General features: G+C 37.4%; 1 protein-coding gene and 1 pseudogene across 1 annotated transcript in view; one reads left to right on the forward strand and one right to left on the reverse strand.

Annotated features, from left to right (window-relative positions):
- EFHC2 (EF-hand domain containing 2) overlaps positions 1-18,801 on the forward strand; it is a 269,392-nt gene that overhangs the window by 5,545 nt on the left and 245,046 nt on the right. The gene's annotated exons all lie outside the window — the stretch shown is intronic.
- Positions 13,472-13,944, reverse strand: LOC101402374 (large ribosomal subunit protein uL23 pseudogene; annotated as a pseudogene).

Below are 18,801 nucleotides of genomic sequence, written 5' to 3' on the forward strand. Positions count from 1 at the left end.
AAGAACTTAATAAATGTTGTTTAACTGAAGGCCACTTTTGGGCAAAATCTTCTGGTTTGTTTTTGGAACCAAGAATTTCAATATTGTATCCCATAATTCATAAATTTATCATACAAATAAGGGAGTCCAGAATGTCTATTTATGGGTTTGCAATAGGAACTATGAGCTGCAGAGAGTTCTGACAGCCCTCCGACTGGCCTTGTCTCTCACTGCAAACACCATATGGGAAGCCAAACCACAAACAAAGGTGCCCTTAGAGAGTTTGAACTCAGAAAACAGCTAAGGAATTTCAGGGTAAACCATACACATTGGTGTTCCTATAACTAAAGTTTCTTTTAATTGGATTTTTTTACAACCATTATTGAGAATTCTAAAATTATCTTAAAGGTTAGCACCAGGGCAAGAAGTGACCAAGTTAGCACAGCACTTAGCATATGTTCAGGACATGTTTCTTGGATGAATAAACAAATAGATGGATGGATGTGGCTGAGCCATGGATGAAATTCTGAAGAAGGGGTACTTCCATCTTCTCAGATACACTCAGGTCACCTTCAGGGAAATCTAAAGGACAGAGTTGGACTTCTCTCCTATGTAGCCGCTCTTAGGTATGGTTGCTGGAGTAAGTGAAAGGCACCTCTTGTGTCTGTCAGCATGGTTTCTGAAAGGGAACACATATGGTGATAATGCTGTGGTGTTGGAAGTGCAATTTATTTAAAACCTCAGTATAGCTTTAAGTCCAAGTTTCTCAATAAACATTAATGGCCCGTGTCACAGGTTGGGTTCCCTTGAGAAGCAGACTGAGACTGAGTTTAGCGTGCAAGATGTTTATTAAAGAGAGCCCTTGAGATCAACAGCTATGGAAAGGAGAAGGAAGCAGGAGTGGGCAGAGGGAGAAGTTGAGCTGCGATGCAGGCTCAATGACAGCTTTGGCCTACCCTGCTGGGAGCTCTAGAGCTAGATGGCCCTTCCAAGTTGTCCCAAGCTGGGCCGAGATGATCAGGCCTTTTTCCCCGTGCCTCAATCAGTCATTGTGTGTGGCTTATCCCCAGGATGGTATGATTTGGGGTGAGGTGGTTCTCTGCAGCTGAGGCAGACTTTGAAGGGGCTGAGGGCTGTCTGCTCACTACATTCCCACAGATGGGGTATCAAGTCCTTCCTTGTAGGGGGGCTAGGAGGTGTATCTCCGTATTCACAGCCCATCATGCCCTTTCCCTGTCCCTCCCCCTCTTCTCTCCTTCTGCCATGCTTGCCTTCCCTTTATATCCCAGCAGCACTAAAATTTTTGTAGCCTCCATGCCCTTGCTCATGCTGCCTCTCTTCTTAGAATGTCCTACCCCTCCTTTGTTGGGCTAATCCCACTCTCCCTTTAAGATTGTTCTCTGGGCATTATCTCCTCCGAGATGTTTTTCTGGACTCCTCAAAACAAGATGAGATGCTTTTCTGGGGCTGGCCCGGTGGCATAGTGGTTAAGTTCATGTGCTCTGCTTCGGCAGCCCAGGGTTTGCAGGTTCGAATCCTGGGCGCAGACTGACACACTGCTCATCAAGCCATGCTGTGGCAGCATCCTCTGTACAAAAAATAGAGGGAGATTGGCACAGATGTTAGCTCAGAGCCAGTCATCCTCAGCAAAAAGAGGAAGATTGGCAACAGATGTTAGCTCAGGGCCAATCTTCCTCACACACACACAAAAAAAGATGCTTCTCCATAGTGCTTACAAAATATCCTGTGCCTCATGCTTCTTTACGACTCTATTGTTGTGTGTCTGCTTGTGTGTCTCTCACTCCAGGCTGCAAGCCCCTTCAGGGCCCAGCACCAGGCAATGTCTGACTCAGACAGGGGTATTCAATTCATGTTTGTTAAATGATCAAATGGAAGAATAATGGGGTTTGTTAACAGCACTGGTACGTGAGTATGTGGTCCTATTGGCTAAGAAGTTACAAAATAAGTCTATTATAACATCGTGTGTGTTTATTCAGACTTTTAAACTTGTAATAAATAGGTTTCTTAAATCCTCTGAATCCTTTTTCATTTGGCTGGCTAACTGTTTTGCAAAATGAACAGCATATACGATGCTTTTATGAACTGCTATTTCCCAACCAGCGGGTTGGGACACTTTGGTGGGTCACAAAGATATTTATGATGTGTCACAATATCCTTGGTTTCCTCATTCTCTGTTATCGATTTCTGACTGGCAGGGTAGAATTAGTGGTAATGTGGTAGAAAGAGGAGGTGGGACAACACAGGCAAATATGTGAGTGTCTAGATGTCAAGTGTTTGGGTTTGGGTGGCCAAAGAGCTTGGATGATTGAAGGGCTGGATGGGATGGGGCAGGAGGTGGGAGGCAGCATGCCTTGCCTTGTCTCTATATCCTGCTTTGCACAAGGTTGGTGAAACATACAGGTTTCGAATGACTGCAAATGGTGTTGTAACCGAAGCCTTCTAGTGTGGAACAAAGTACCATTGCCAAGTTGGGAGAAGCTGAGGATGGAAAATGAAGCAGAGTGTGAACTGAGGATGTAGACCACTCAGAGAGGCTTTTACTTGGCAAAAGGGAACATTTGTCCTGTATATGTCTGTGCAAAGAATGCTCACATGTTAGAACTCTTGTGGTTGCAAATGAAAGAAGCTCACTTTATGCAAAAAGGGGAATTTATTGGCTCATGTAGAAAACTCTGGTAAAGGCAGAGATGTAGCTGGCTTCTGGGAGGACAGGGACAGAGGCTAATCCCCCACTAGGGTGGAGAGTGGCAGCTTCTCTGGGTCAGCTTTCCTCTTTCAGACAGGTTTTTCCACAAGACCAGACCATGGATGACAGCAGCTGCCAGCTCTCATCTTACCAGATTTCATTCATCCAATTCATAAAACAAATATCTATGGAGCACCTATTACATCCTAGACATTGTTCTAGATGCTGGGAATAGCAAGGGAAGAAAAAAATCTCTGTTTATATTCTAGGGGAGGAAATTAAGACAGTAAACCAAAGTAAAGAGGAATATTTTATAGTGTCTTAGAAAGTGATAAGTGCTGTGGAAGAAAAAAATCAAGCATAGAAGGGGGATAGGAAGTGCTGAGGAGGGAGGGGTGTTGCATTTTAAATAGAGTAGTCAGGGAAGGACTTACTAGGGAGATGACATTTGAGCAAAGACCATATATATACATACATAATGGAATATATATTATATATATATGGAATATATATAATGGAATAATATATAATGGAATAATATATATTCCATTACATCCGTGGACTAGTCTACAGAAAACAGAGCTAAGGCTTTTGTGAAGAACCGAGCCATGAGTAGATTTCATCCTGACACAATGTCTTTTAGAGTCCTTGTCTTCCTTCTTAGAGAAATTTTCTTTGTTGAAATATAGTTTACTCAATTTCTTATTTACTGTCATGACAAATGACCTAAATGGTTCCATATTTGTGCGCCCAGTTTTCTCAAAAGCTACCTCTTTAGATTGCCATCCTGATTCTCTGAAAAGAGAGAATGTGTGCCGAGCATTGCATTATTTATGTCATCTTTGCTTCTGAGTGATTCTTGAAAATGCTGGACAGAAATTTAGAAATCCAAAGAGTAAAATAGGCTCTTCTAATATTACTGGTACAATTACAATGAAAGATTCTAAACACAGAAGTGTCTCCCTTTCACTTATCTGGGTGGTCTTCTATATTTAACCATGATACAGACTCAATGAGTGGTCCTTGAACAGTGAGCTCTTCCCTCTCAATTTTTTTTTCACAGAAGTATGATTTGATGACATCTGCAACCACTTCAGACAACATTCAGTACTAATATACATATATCTCTCACAATTTTAATGCCCTCCCACCTCAACTTTTATTATATTTAGTACTCTCAGTTTAGATTGAGTATAAGGTTTTCATCTTATATCCTGGAAGGAGAAGCTGAATATTTCTTTCTTCTTTGTTTACAAGCTTACCTATGGCCTTTCTAGAATGAGAAGTTTAGACTTTGTCTGTATTGTATTCTCTCTGAGTACCACAAGATACACCCAGGGGGGAATAATTCTTGTTAAGGCACCATTCTGTTCACTGCTGATTCTGTGGTCTCTATCTTCTGACAGCCACAAACAAAAGGAGGTATGTAATCAATTTATAAGGTATAAAGAAAAATGTGCCAAGTACTCACCAAGCTAACTTAATAAGTACTACTAGATCCCCTGGATATCCTTGTCCTATCATATCTCTTTCCATTATTCCAGAGGCTACTACTATCCTGAATTAATCTTTATTTACTTTTTCTATTTTATTATATTACTTATTTGTTTTCTTTCTCAATTGAGTTTGGATTATTTTGTAGATACAAAAGAATGTTATGCAGGTAACAAATACCCATGTATCTACCATCTAGCTGAAGCAGTAGACTATTACCAAGACCACTCAAGTTTCTGTATTTCTGTTTGATCTTAAAAGCCATATCCTCCAGCACTTTCCTAAATTTTGTGTTTATCATTTCCTTGCTTGTCTTTATAGGTTTACTACATTTTTATGTATCCAAATGATATATTCTTCAGTTTGACATTTTAAACTTCATATAAATGGTGTACTATTGTATATATTCATCTATGACTTGCTATTAGTGATCAGTGTTACGTGTGTGCGAGTCTAGGGCTGTGGGGACCAATTATGCTGTATTGCACAACTCTAGGGGGAGCTATTTGCTTTGAAGTCTGGGAAAATGGTAACTCCTGGAGTTGTACAGCATACAGCTTGCTCGGCTGTACATGATAGCTCTGGCAGATTGTGTTTCCAAAGATGGCCACAAAAATCTCTCCTGTCCCACGGGCTCTTTTGCAATATGACCTCATCATGCCTTCGTCAAGAAGAGGAGTCTATTTCCCCTCCCCTTGGATCTGGCTGGCCCTCTGAGTTATTTTGACTAATAGAATGTAGCAGAAGTGATGCTGGGTGACTTCCAAGGCTAGGAACTAAGAGATCTATAGCTTCTGCCTTCACTACTTGGAATGCTCCCTCTTAGGAGCCAGCTACCATGTAAAAATCTGATTACTGTGAGACCACCATGTTGTGAGGAATCCAAGCTAACCATATAGTGAGATAGAGGCCACTTGGAGGAGCATTTAGTTTCCAGACATGTGCATGAAGCTTTATTGTACCTTCTAGCTCAGCCTAGTTACCAACTGAATGCAGCTGAGTGAATGAACCCAGCCAATGCTATGTGGAACAGAACTGGCCAGCTAAGCCCAGACCAAATTCCTGGCTCATAGTATCATGAGCAAATAAAATAAAAATAGAATGGCCATTCAGAACATTCATGGTTGTCCTGAGTTGGGCTGATCAGTCATTGGATGTGGCCATCTCAGTAAGAGAGGTGACCTTGGACGAGGCAGTGCTCTGCAACTGAGGCAGTCCCTAGGGGTTTGACAGCTGAAGGCAGATGGCAAACAGCACTCACAGCAGTTGGGGCCACAAGTTCTTCCTTGAAGGGGGATCTTGGAAATGCATCACAGTGTCCACAAGTATTTTTTTGTATATGACTATTTATTTAACTCTTTTCTTGTTGATGGATATTTGGATTCCTAAGATCATTGGATATTATCTTGTATTTTCTAAATATGTTAAAGTTTGCTGTTCATATTTAAATCCTGAATGAACCTGGAAATGATTTTTTTTCATGGTATGAGGTAAAGATCCACTTTTTTTCATACAAATAACTTAATTTGCAATGACGCCTCTGTCATATACCAAGTGTCTCTGTATGTTTTGGTGTCATGCTGGGCTGTTGATTGTGTTATTATATTCTGTTGGCTCATTTGTCTATCTCTAAAGCAATATCATAGTGCCTCAATTACTATAAATTTATAAGACTTGGAGCAAGTTTCCCTCAACATTGTCATTTTTCTTCAGGAATGTCTGAGCTATTCTTGACTCTGCTCTCCCATATAAATTTTAAATCAGTCTGTCAAATTCTACACACACAAAAATCTATTATGAATTATTTGTTTGTTTTGTTCTGTTTTCGGTGAAAATGGCTTTATTTTAGAAGTGGTCTGTATCTTACTGAAATTTGAGAAACACTGAATTGAGAGATTTGCTAACCACTTGTAGTAGATTGAATGGTGCCCCCCAACGCCCCCCCCCAAAAAAAAAAGATATGTCCACATCTTAATCCCTGGAACCTGCGAATGTGACCTTATTTGGAAAAGGGGTCTTTGCAGATATAATTAAGTTAAGGATTTTGAGATAAGGAGATATCCTGGATTATCCAGGTGGGCCCTAAGTCCAATGTTAAGTGTCCTTATAAGAGACACACGAAAGGAGAGACAAAAGAGAAGAGGAGGAGGCAAAGTGTCCACAGAGGAAGAGATTGGAGTGATGCAGCCAGAAGCCAAGGAACACCTGCAGCCACCAGAAGCTGGAAGAGACCAAGAATGGATTGTTTCCTAGAGCCTTCAGAGAGAGTAAAGCCCTGCTGACACCTTGATTTCAGACTTCTGCTCTCTGGAACTATGAGAGAATAAATTTCTGTTTAAATAAAATTCAATTTGTGTAATTTGTTACAGTAGCCACAGGAAACTAATACACCACTCATTCTTTATTTTCTCTGAGCTCTTCTCCTGTATTGTTAGATCTCTAGAAAGTAACTTGCCAGGGGCATATTGTTACCAATATAAGTAAATAAATATAAATGTCTTCACTGAATTCAAGCCAGATATTATGTCCCAGAATTTTCTAGAGTCTGTATGAGGAATGGCCACATGAAAAAAATGTTTGCATCTTCTGCAAAACAGCAGCTCTAGCTCCCAGGAGGTCAAAGAACATTCCTGTGAGTGAAATGGGTGTCCTCAGTCAATACAGACAATAGAGCATGGAGGGGAGAGCCACAAGTACTTAAGTTCTGGTCAAGACAAGCCAAATATGTAGAAAAATCTTGGTCAGGCTTATTCAGGTATGCTGTTCTCAGGTTAAAAAATGGTGCAAAGGCAGTGGGCATCTTGGAAATGGCATCCCTCAGCATGCCTATCACTTGAGTTACCTGCTCCAGTTTGGGCTGGTTGCACATGTCTGATCCACAGCTGTCGTCCCAGGATATCCCTTCACTGTCTACCTGGGAATTTACTTCATCTGTGTCCCATCCTGGATCTCCTGTTTCCTGTGTCTCATATCTTTCTTTGTCTTGATTTACTCTTCTAGTTTTGGTGAGCATCTCCTTCAGTAGCTGCTTAGGAAATAAGTATTTTGAGATCTTGCATATTACATGTCTTTATTTACTTTAAAATGATAGTTTAGTAGAGTACAGAATTCTAGGTTGGAAATCATTTTTGTTTAGAATTTTGAAAGCATTGCTCCATTGTTTTCTTGCTTCCATTGCTGTTGTTGAGAAGAATAAAGCCATTCTGATATCTGATCTTTTGTATACAACCTATTTTTTTTCTGTTCTAGAAGCTTCTGTTTGTTCCCATTGTTTTGAACTTACCATGATGTAGGCCTATTTTCTTCCATTGTGCTGTGTTCTAAGTAGGCCTTTTAAACTGACAATTCATATCTCTGAGTTTGGAGAAATTTTCTTTAGTTCTTTCAGTGATGATTTTCTCATCTCTGCTTTTCCCAATGTTGTACCTCTTGGTTGGGTCCCTTAGTTTTCTCAGATTTCTTTCCTCATCATTATTCCTTTTTTTGTCTTTCAACTTCAGTGTTGAGTTTTTTATTTCTGCTTACTTTCCAAAAGCTCTTTTTTCTTCTCTATTTTAATAATGGAATTCTGTTCTTGTTTCATGGATGTAATATCTTTTCCAATCTCTTTTAATATATTAATTATAATTATTTTTAAAGTTTTATTTTCCTTGCATAGATTATGTTTCCTTCAGGTTGCCTTCATTTATTTGTTTAAGGGTTTGTTTGCTTTGGACTCTATTTTCCATATTAGAGACACTTTCCTATGATGGTTGTTAGACTGTGTTTGACTGTTCATGATTAAGAGTCTAGGATTAGGGGCCGGCCCGGTGGTGTAGCGGTTAAGTTCACGCATTCCACTTTGGTGGCCTGGGGTTTGCTGGTTTGGATCCTGGGCATGGACCTACTCACCGCTCGTCAAGCCATGCTGAGGCAGTGTCCCACATAGAAGAACTAGACGGACCTACAACTATGATATACAACTATGTACTGGGGCTTTGGGGAGAAAAAAGAAAAAAAGAGGAAGATTGGCAATGGATGTTAGCTCAGGGCCAATCTTCCTCAAAGAAAAAACAGAGTCTAGGATTAAAAAGTTGATTGACTAATGCTGCAATGAACATAGGGGTGCATATATCTTTTTGAATTAGTGTTTTCGTGTTCTTTGGATAAATACTGAGACATGGAAACAACCTAAGTGCCCATCATCAGATGAATGGATAATGAAGATGTGGTGTATATGTACAATGGAATACTACTCCCCCATAAAAAGATGAAATCTTGCCATTTGTGACAACATGGATGGACCTTGAGGGGATTATGCTAAGCGAAATAAGTCAGATGGAGAAATCCAAATACGGTATGATTTTACTCATATGTGGAAGATAAAACAATAACAACAGCAATAACAAACACATAGGTACAGAGAACAGATTGGTGGTTACCAGAGGGGAAGAGCGGTGGGGGAAAGGCAAAAGGTGTAAAGGGGCACACGTGTAAGGTAGCAGATGGCAACTAGACTTTTGGTGGTGAACACAATGTAGTCTATACAGAAGCTGAAATATAACGATATACACCTGAAATTTATATAATGTTATAAACAAATGTTAGCTCAATAAAAAAATACCATTTTTATATTAAAATAAAAAAAAATGTTGATTGAGACATCTGACCAGATGAATGGAACTTGTTGGCTTTGAGCTTTGCTGTTGAGTCACCTGAAGAATCCCTAAGGTCAGTATCTTTATGTCTTTCTTCGTGGATTGGCTGAATTCCTTAGAGAAGGATCATATCATTTTCTTCCAGGAGGGTAAAGGTTTGGCTGCCAGAGTTTTGCGATCCAACTGGGAGAAAGACTGGGGGTGCGGTGGGATGGGATCTCGGTATTTAGCATTTAGGGATTTGGTCACATACTCCCTTGGTTTGCAGTAAGGTACTTCTGCCTTCAAATGTGCCTATTGTCTGCAGTCCAGAGGCCTCCTGTTGACATTGTATGGAGAATAAACCTCATATTTCTGTCAGTTTGGGGAGTGACAGTTGCTTTAATTTTTAGTAAAGCTTTATAACTTTCTCTATAAATGTCTTGCATATCTTTATTAGATTTATTCTTAGATAACTGTTTTTTGCTATTATAAATGGTGTATTTTGAAACATTATGTTTTCTGTCTGTTGCTGTTGTATAGAAATGAAATTAATTTTAAATCTTCCCATTTTAATCAACCATTCTCAATTATTCTATTAACTCCAATCATCTGTCAACTAATTCTCTTGGGTTTTCTGTGTTAGCAATCAAATATTTTTTAAATGATGAGTTTTTCCTTCTTTTCAATCATTATAACCTATAAAGGTTATAAATTCTCTTTCTCATTTTACTTCACCAGATAGGATCTTATTTTGGTGTTGGTTAGAGAGAGTAGTAATAGTCCTTGTCTTTTTCCTGATCAGATTTTAAAGGTGAAGTTCTCACACTTCAGATTTAGGTATTAGGTGGGTTTTAGGTTTATGGTAAATAACTTATATTAAGTTATCTTCCATTCCTAGATTGTTAGGTAGTTTTATTTCAAATAGGTATTGAATTACATGGAATGCTTTTACTGCATTTGTTAAGATTATAATTTATTTTTTCTTTCTTAATCAGTGAATAAAAATAATGGAATTTCTAATATTAAACCAACTTTGCCTTCCTTGGATAAGCATAGCTTAGTTGTGATCGTTATCTGTTCTGTTCATTGCTGGATTCAGTTTGCATACATTTTACCTACATTTATCATCTGGGCCTGATATTTTTACATATTGATTTTATTTCCTCAGTTCTTATAGGACTACCCAAGATTTCTATTTTTCCCTGAGTCAGTTTGGGTTGGTTATATTTTCTAGAAGTTTTGCCATTTTGTTTAAGGTATAAATTTATCGACATTAAATTTTTCATAGTATTGTCTTTTCAATAAATCAACTTTGTTCATCCTCTCTATTGTTTGTCTTCTATTTTATTTCTTAGCTTTGTTATTTCCTTTTTTCACTTTTCTTTGGGTTTATCCTGTTTTTCTCTTGCTAATTTCTTAAGTTCAGTGCTTAGCTCATTACTTTTCATTTCATCTTATTTCACAATTTTAGAAACTTTTGACTTGGAAATAATTATAGATTCGCAGGAAGTTGCAAAAAATAGTACAGTGAGGTCCTCTTTAACCTTTACCCAGTTTCTCCCAATGGTTACCTCTTAGGTAACCATAGTACAATATCAAAATCAAGAAACTTTCATTGGTACAATGTATGTGTATAGTTTTTTGCCATTTTATCACATGTATTGATTTGTGTAACCACCATCACAATGAAAATACAAAACTATTCTATCACTACGAAGATCTTCCACCTGCTAGTCTTCTAGAATCACACCCACTCCCTTCTCACCCACCATCCCTAACTCCTGGTAGCTACAAATCTGTTCACCATCTCTATGATTTTATCATTTGGAGAAAGTTATATAAATGGACTCGTACAGTATGTGACTTTTGAGACTGACCTTTTTCACTTGGCATAATGCCCTTGAGATCCATTCAAACTGTTGCATGTATCAATAGTTTGTTCTTCTTTATTGCTGAGAAGCATTCCATGATAAGGATGTACCATAGTTTGTTTAACCATTCATTTATTGAAGGACATTTTGGTTGTTTCCAATTTCTGACGACTACAAATAAAGCTGCTATGAACACTTGTATACACATTCTTGTGTGGAGATAAGTCTTAATTTCTCTGGAATAAATACCCAGGATTGCTTTTGCTGGATAATATGGTAAATATATGTTTAGTTTTTTAAAGAAATTGCCAAACTATTTTCCAGAATGGTTGTAACATTTTTCGTTCTCACTGGCAATGTTTAAGAGATCCAGTTTCTCCATATCCTCACCAGCATTTGATATTGTCATTATTTTTTTTTATTTTAGCTTTTCTAATAGCAGTGTTTCTCTAATGGCTAGTGATGTTGAACATCTTTTCATGTGCTTATTTGCCATCTGTATATCCTCTTCAGTGAAATGTCACTTTGTGTTTTTTTCCCATTTTCTAATTAGAGTGTTTGCTTTTTTACCATCGAATTTTGAGAGTTCTTTATATATTCTAGATACAAGTCTATTGTCAGATATGTTTTAAAAATATTTTCTCCAGGTCTATAGCTTGTTTTTTTCATTCTCTTAGAGTCTTTCACAGAGCAAAAGTTTTAAATTTTGATGAAGTTCAGTTTATTGATTTTTTTCTTCTATGATCTGTGCTTTTGGTTTCATGTTTGCCTTAGGCCCAAAGATATTTTCCCTATATTTTCTTCCAAAGTTTTACAGTTTTGCCTTTTATATTTAAAGCTATCATAAATTTTGAGTTAATTTTTATATAAGGAATGAGGTTTAGGTCGAGGTTTGTTTTATTTATTTATTTATTTATTTATTGCCTATGGATATCCAATTGCTGTAGCACCATTTGCTGAAAAGACTATCTTTCCTCCATTGAATTGCTTTTGCACCCCTGTCAAAAATCAGTTGGTCTTGCTTATGTGTTCTATTTCTGGGTTCTCTGTTCTATGTCCTTGATCTATGTAGTAACCCTATGTTTAACTTGCTCAGAAACTGAATGAGTTTTGAGGTAGGCAAGATAAAGGTAAGCCTTTTGAGCTGGTCTTCCAGGGAGACGCCAGATGAGTCAAAGCAAATAACTGCAGTTCTTTGTGAATGAGGTTTGTTCTGCTCCCCTCCACACCAATATCAGGAAGGTGGAGTGTTATTTTCAAGGCTACCACTGAGCTTGGGAGTGGAGGATGGGACCAAGATATGTTAAAACTCCACAAAGCTCACTGTTCTTACTGAGATTCAGCTTGTTTTTCTTAATTAAGCACTCCTCTGGTCACTGCAAACTTTTGGTTAGTATCTAGAGTTCTGAAAAGATTGATTTTGCCAGTTTTTTCATTGCTTTTAAGAAAGGGCGAAATTTTGAAGCTCCTCACTTCACCATTTTTGCTGACATCCTTCTTGGGTGTTAAATTTTGTCAAGTGCTTTTTCTCCCTCATTTAGTATGATCGTATTATTTTTCTTCTCTAGCCTGTTAATATGGTGGTTTACATAGACTGATTTTCAACTACAGAAACAGCTTTGCATCTCTGGAATAAATCCTCTTTGTTGATGATGTGTAATTCTTTTTATATATTGCTCAATTCTATTTGCTAATATTTTAAGAATTTTTATGCCTATATTCATGAAGGCTATTGATCTGCAGTTTTCTTTTTTGGACTGTCTAATTTTGGTATCAGGGTGATATTGGCCTCATAAAATAAGTTGAGAAATCTTCTCTCCTCTTCTATTTTTTGGAAAAGATTTTGCAGATTTGATTTTAATTCTTTTTAAAATGTTTGACAGAATTCACCTGGAATTCATTTTTGGTAGAATTCATGTAGGCCTGAGGATTACTTTCTTGGGAGTTTTAAAGTTACAAATTCAATTTCTGTAATAGTTACAAGGCTACTCAAATTATCTATTTCATATTGGGTGAGTTGTGGTAGTTTGTGCCTTTTGAGGAATTGGTCCATTTCATCTAATTCATCAAATTTATGTGTGTAGAATTGTTCATAGTGTTTCCTTATTATCTTTTTGATGTCAGCAGTGTCTGTAGTAATATTTCCTGTTCATTTCTGATATTAGTAATTTGTGCCTTCCGTATTTTGTTATTTGTAAGTCTTGCTAGAGATTTGTCACTTTTATTGCTCTTTTCAGAGAACCAGCTCCTTGTTGCATTGATTTTCTATATTGTTTTTCCGGTTTCAATTTCATTGATTTCTGCTCTTATTTTTGTTGTTTCTTTCCTTCTGCTTCCTTTGGGTTTATTTTGCTCTTCTTCATGTAGTTTCTTAAGGAAATTGTGTGACTGATCTAAGACTTTTCTTCTTTTTTGATGTAAGCATTTAGTGGTAAAAAATTTCCCTCTCAGCACTGGTTTAGCAGCATCTCACAAATTTTGGTATGCTATATTTTTATTTTCATCCAATTCAATGTATTTTTTGTTTCCTTTGAGACTTCCTCTTTGACCCATGGATTATTTAGAAGTGTGCTCTTTTGTTTTCAAGTGCTTGGATATTTTCTGTTACCTTTCTGTTATTGGTTTCTAGTTTGATTCCTTTGTGGTCAGAGAACACACTCTGATTTCCATTCTTTTAATTTTCTTGAGGTTTGTTTTATGGCCTAGGATATGAACTATCTTGTTCTGTGTTCCACGGACACTTTATTCTATTTTATTTTTTTATGGTGAAAAAATTTATATTTAGAATTAGTCAACTGGACTCAGTTTAGATGATTCCAATTTTGTTGGCAACATCCAAAGCATCATAGTCAAGAACCAGTCAGACATATGTCTTCTTCTCTCCATCTGGCCTGATCTTGTTGACCTCGGCCATGTCAATGTCATAGAGCTTCTTGACAGCCTGTTTGATCTGGTGCTTGTTGGCCTTGACATCCACAGTGAACTCAATGTGCTGTTGTCTTCTATCTTATTCATGACTGACTCAGTGGTCAGGGGGAACTTGATGATGGCATAGTAATCAAGCTTGTTTTTCTTGGGAGTGCTCTTCCAAGGATATTTGGGCTGCTTTTAGATCCGCAGTGTCTTGGGCCACTGGAAGGTGGGTGATGTGTAGATCTTCTCTTTTTTTGTGGCTATGGATGCCTTTCAGCACTACTTTCTTGGCCTTCAAAGCTTTTGCTTTGCCTTTGGCTTTGGGAGGGGCAGGGGTTTCCTTCTTCAATTTCAGTGCCATTTTCATGCCATGACACTTTAAAAGAATGTGTATTCTGCTGTTATTGGGTAGAATGTTCTATAAATGTTGATTAGATCCTGTTGGTCAATGGTGTGTTACTTTCTTATATATCCTTGGTGATTGTCTGCCTAGAAGTTTTATCAATTGTTTATAGGGGGGTGTTGAAGTCTCTAACTGTAATTGTGGATTTTTCTATTTTTCCTTTCAGTTGTATTAATTTTTGCTTCCCATATTTTACAGCTCCATTTGTTCGTGCATAAACATTTAGGATTGCTGTGTCTTCTTGGTAGATTGATTCTTTTATGTAAAATTCCTCTCTTCCCAAGGTAATTTTTTTGCTCTGAAGACAATTTTATCTGATAATAGTATAGCCATTCCTGCTTCCTTCTGATTGATGTTTGCATGGTATATATTTTTCTATTCTTTTACTTTCAACCTACCTATATTGTATTTGAAGTGAGTTTCATAGTTGGGTTATATGTTTTAATCCACTTTGTCAATCTTTGTCTTTCAATTGGTGTAATTAGACCATTTACATTTAATGTAAGTAATGATATGTTAAGGCTTAAATTTGTTATTTTAATTTTTTTTCTATGTTTTCTTTGTTTGTTTGTTTCTGTTTCTTGTACCTGCACTTCTGTAGGTTACTTGAACAAATTTTAGAATCCCATTTGATTTATTTGTAGTATTTAAAAAAAATCTTTAATAGCATTTCAAAAAAATTATAAAAATAATACATGTTCATTATAACAAATTCAAATAATACATAAAGTAAGAAGTAAAATACCTCCATTCTTTTGAAGAGGAACAAAATAAAATAAGGTTATCATTTTTTAAACTACCATACTGGCAAAATTAAAAGAATGACAAGTTGGTGGTGGTTGTGGAAAACTAGTTATCACTGGCTACATAAAGAGAAGTTAAGGAGAAAACAGAAATACAAAATTTTTGAAAAATATTATCGGAAAGAATGATAATATCCAGCACTGGTAAGCATGTAGGCCAAGGTTTCTCAACTTTAGCGCTATTGACATAATTCTTTGTTGTGGGGGACTGTACTGTGTATTGTAGGATGTTTAACAACATCCCTGGCCTCTACTACTAGCTACCAGTAGCATCTCTAACTCTGGCCCCCAGATTCTATAGTTATTTTTTAGTATATCTCATTGTATAGATTTTTAGTGGTTGCCCTAAGTATTACAACATACACATATAAGTTATCACAGTCTACTAGTGTCTACACTTTACCAGTTTGAGTGAAGCATAGAAATCTTATCTCCCTTTAAGTCCTTTCCTTTCCCCTGTTTATAATTATCTTAAATATTTTCTCTACATCCAATGAGACCACATCACATAATGTTATCTTTTTTTTGCTTCAAAAAATTTTAGAAAACTCAGGAGAAGGAAAGTCTATTTTATTTACCTATATTTTTACTCTTTCCCTTATTTTTTGTTCCCTGCTTACGTTTTCAGATTTTTTTCTTTCATCATTTCTGTTCTTTTTCAAGAATTTCCTTTAGCTATTATTTTAGGATAGGTCTGCTGGTGACAGATTCTCTTAGTTTTCCTTTATCTTAGAATGTCCTGATTTCCCCTTCATTCCTAAAGTGTTTTTTAACAGGATATAGAATTCTAGGTTGACAGTTCTTTTCTTTTAGCACTTGAAAAATTTTGTGTCATTTTCTTGTGGTCTATATCGTTTCTGATGAGAAATCCTCTGCCATTTGAACTGTTTTCTCTATATGTGAGGTGTCATTTCTCTTTTATTTATTTCAAGAATTTTCTTTGTCTTTAGTTTTCAGAATTTTGATTATCACGTGTTGTGGCATGGATTTATTTGGGTTTATCCTGTTTTGGATTCACACAGCTTCTTAAATCTATAGGTTTATGCCTTTTGTCAAATTTGGGAAAATTTCAGCCATTAATTTTTTTTTTTTTTTTTTTAAAGATTTTTTATTTATTTATTTTTCCCCCAAAGCCCCAGCAGACAGTTGTCTGTCATAGCTGCACATCCTTCTAGTTGCCGTATGTGGGACGCGGCCCCAGCATGGCCAGAGGAGCGGTGCGTCAGTGCGCACCCGGGATCCGAACCTGGGCCGCCGGCAGCACAGTGCGCGCACTTAACCGCCAAGCCACAGGGCCGGCCCTCAGCCATTAATTTTTCAAACACTTTTTAAATCCCACACTCTGTCTCCTCTTCTCCTCATGACTCCAAAGACATAAAGGTTAGATCTTTTGTTGTAGTTCTACAGGTCCCTGAGGCTGTGTTTATTGTTTTGCAGTGTTTTTTTTTTTTCTCTCTCTCTCTGTTGTTTAGACTGGGTAAATCCTGTTATTCTATCTTCATGTTCACTGATTCTCTCCTCTGTCCTCTCCATTCTGATGTTCAGCCTACCAAATGAGTTTTTTTTGACTTTGGTTATTGTGTTTTTCAGTCCCAAAGTTTCCATTTGGTTCTTCTTTTTAACTTCTATTTTTTTCACTGACACTTTCTTTTTCTTTGCTTACACTTCCTTTTTTTTCGTTTGTTTATATCATGTTCATAATTGCTCCTTGAAACATTTTTGTGATGGCTGCTTTAAAATTGTTGTCAGGTAATTCCAGCGTCTGTTGACATCTCATTGTTGGTGTTGTTGATTGTCTTTTCTTATCCAAGTTGAGATTTTCCTGGCTCTTATTATGATGAGTGATTTTAGATTGTATCTTGGACATTTTCAGTATTACGTTATGACATAGGATCTTACTTAATTCTTCTATTTTAGTAAGCTTCCTCTGACACCAGGCTTTCAGGGGAATATGGACACAACCTCTTTCCTGCCAGGTTGGGGTGGAAGTCCAGCTGTCCCCCTCACCCTCTGTTGACACCCTAGGGTTGGAAGTGGCACTTTGTTACTAGTAGGTGGTGGTGAAAGTCATGCCTCTCCAGTAGGCCACCTCTGACACCATCCCAGCAGGGAGAGGGAAGAGTTCCTTCTTACCACTGGTGTGTGTGTGTGTGGATGGGGAGTGGAAGTCCTGGTTCCCCATGTGATTTCCACTGACTCCATGGGGGGACATTTCATTATTGTCTGTCTGGGGTGAAAGTCATACCTCTCCACTTGGTCTTCCATTACACACCGTAGCAAGGGGCTTGGGGCAACTTGTTATAGCCTGGAGAGGGTGGAAGTTTACTCTCTCCTCTTAGTCTTCTGGTGTATGTGGTGGTGGGGCCACAGTTTTTTCCATGGTGTTGGCTGGAATAGAGTTATTGTTGTCCAAAAGTTTTATGTCTTGCTAGATTGCCCCTTTCCTGGTCCTTTGGCTAGAGAAAGCAAGCTTTTTTAGGAGCTTTTTATGTCTGTGTCTGATGGCATTTCTGGGTTGCCAGCTTCTCTAACACTCAGTCTGAGATATATAGGCAAAAAGAATACCCAAGGAACTCATTCTGTGCCATTCCTCAGGTCCCGAGGTTACTAACTGGTCTGCCTTCTTCTCTTCCTCTTTCAAAGCCTTATGTTTACTTTATATAGTATCCAGGGTTTTTTAGCTATACTTTGTGGGAGAAATAGGGATAAGTGTCTCTATTCTTTTTTGTTCAGGACTAGAAGTTTCTATTCAAGAATTTTTTATTATGTAACATTTTTATTGTTATTCAGTTTAAAAACTTCATAATTTTTCTTATGATTTTTTTCTTTTACCAATGAGTTATTTATATTGTGTTCTTAATTTCCAAATATATAGGATATACTCTTTTGGTTATCTTACAAAAGCTATTTGCTTGTGGGTCAGAAAGTTGTTTAAATGAATGCGCCTCAGTTTTTCACATATAAAGTGGACATAATAATAGTTTTACTCTCATAGGGTTGTGAAGATTAAATGAACCTACCCAAGAACTTTCCTAAGAAACCATAGGTATGTTCTCCTCACCACTTTTTTCCTGATCATTCTTCCATATAATTTCCTGGGATAAGATACTCTTTTTTTTTTTCTTTTTGGTGAGGAAGATTAGACCTGAGCTAACATGTGTTGCCAATCCTCCTCTTTTTGCTGAGGAAGATTGGCCCTGGGCTAACATCCCTGCCCATCTTCCTCTACTTTATATGGGACACCTGCCACAGCATGGCTTGATAAGCAGTGCGTAGGTCTACGCTCTGGATCCGAACCTGTGAACCCCGGGCTGCAGAAGTGGAGCAGGCAAACTTAACTACTATGCCACCGGGCTGGCTCCAGATGCTCTTTTTTTTAAATAGAAGTTTTATTGAAACATAGTTCATATAATTTAAAGTGTACAATTCAATGGTTTTTAGCATATTTACAGAGTTGTGCAAACATCATCACAATTTTACAATACTTTCATCATCCCACAGCAAAACCCATTAGCAGTCACTCCCCTTCCCTCCCTCTGATCTAGACCTAGGGAATCACTAATCTACTTTATGTCTCTATAGACTTGGCTATTCTGGACATTTTATGTAAGTAAAATTATACAATATGTAGTCTTTTGTGACTGGCTTCTTTCACTTAGCATGTTTTCAAGGTTCATCCATGCTGTGGCATGTATCAGTACTTCATTTTTTTGTTTTAACTGCCACATAATATTCCATTGTATGATTATACCACATTTTATTTATCCATTCATCAGTTGATGGACATTTGGGTTGTTTCCAGTTTTTGGCTATTATGAATAATGGTGCTATAAACATTCATGTACAAATTTTTGCATAGATATATGTTTTCATTTCTCTTGGGTATATTCCTAGGAGTAGAAATCCTAGATCTTGTGGTAACTCTATGTTTAACCTTTTGAAGAACCACAAAACTTTTCCACAGTGACTGCACCAGTTTACATTGCCACCAACAATATATGAGGGTTCCAAT

The sequence above is a fragment of the Ceratotherium simum genome, chromosome X (assembly GCF_057802395.1).
Source record: "Ceratotherium simum simum isolate JZ-2026a chromosome X, ASM5780239v1, whole genome shotgun sequence".
NCBI classification, from domain to species: Eukaryota; Metazoa; Chordata; class Mammalia; order Perissodactyla; family Rhinocerotidae; genus Ceratotherium; species Ceratotherium simum.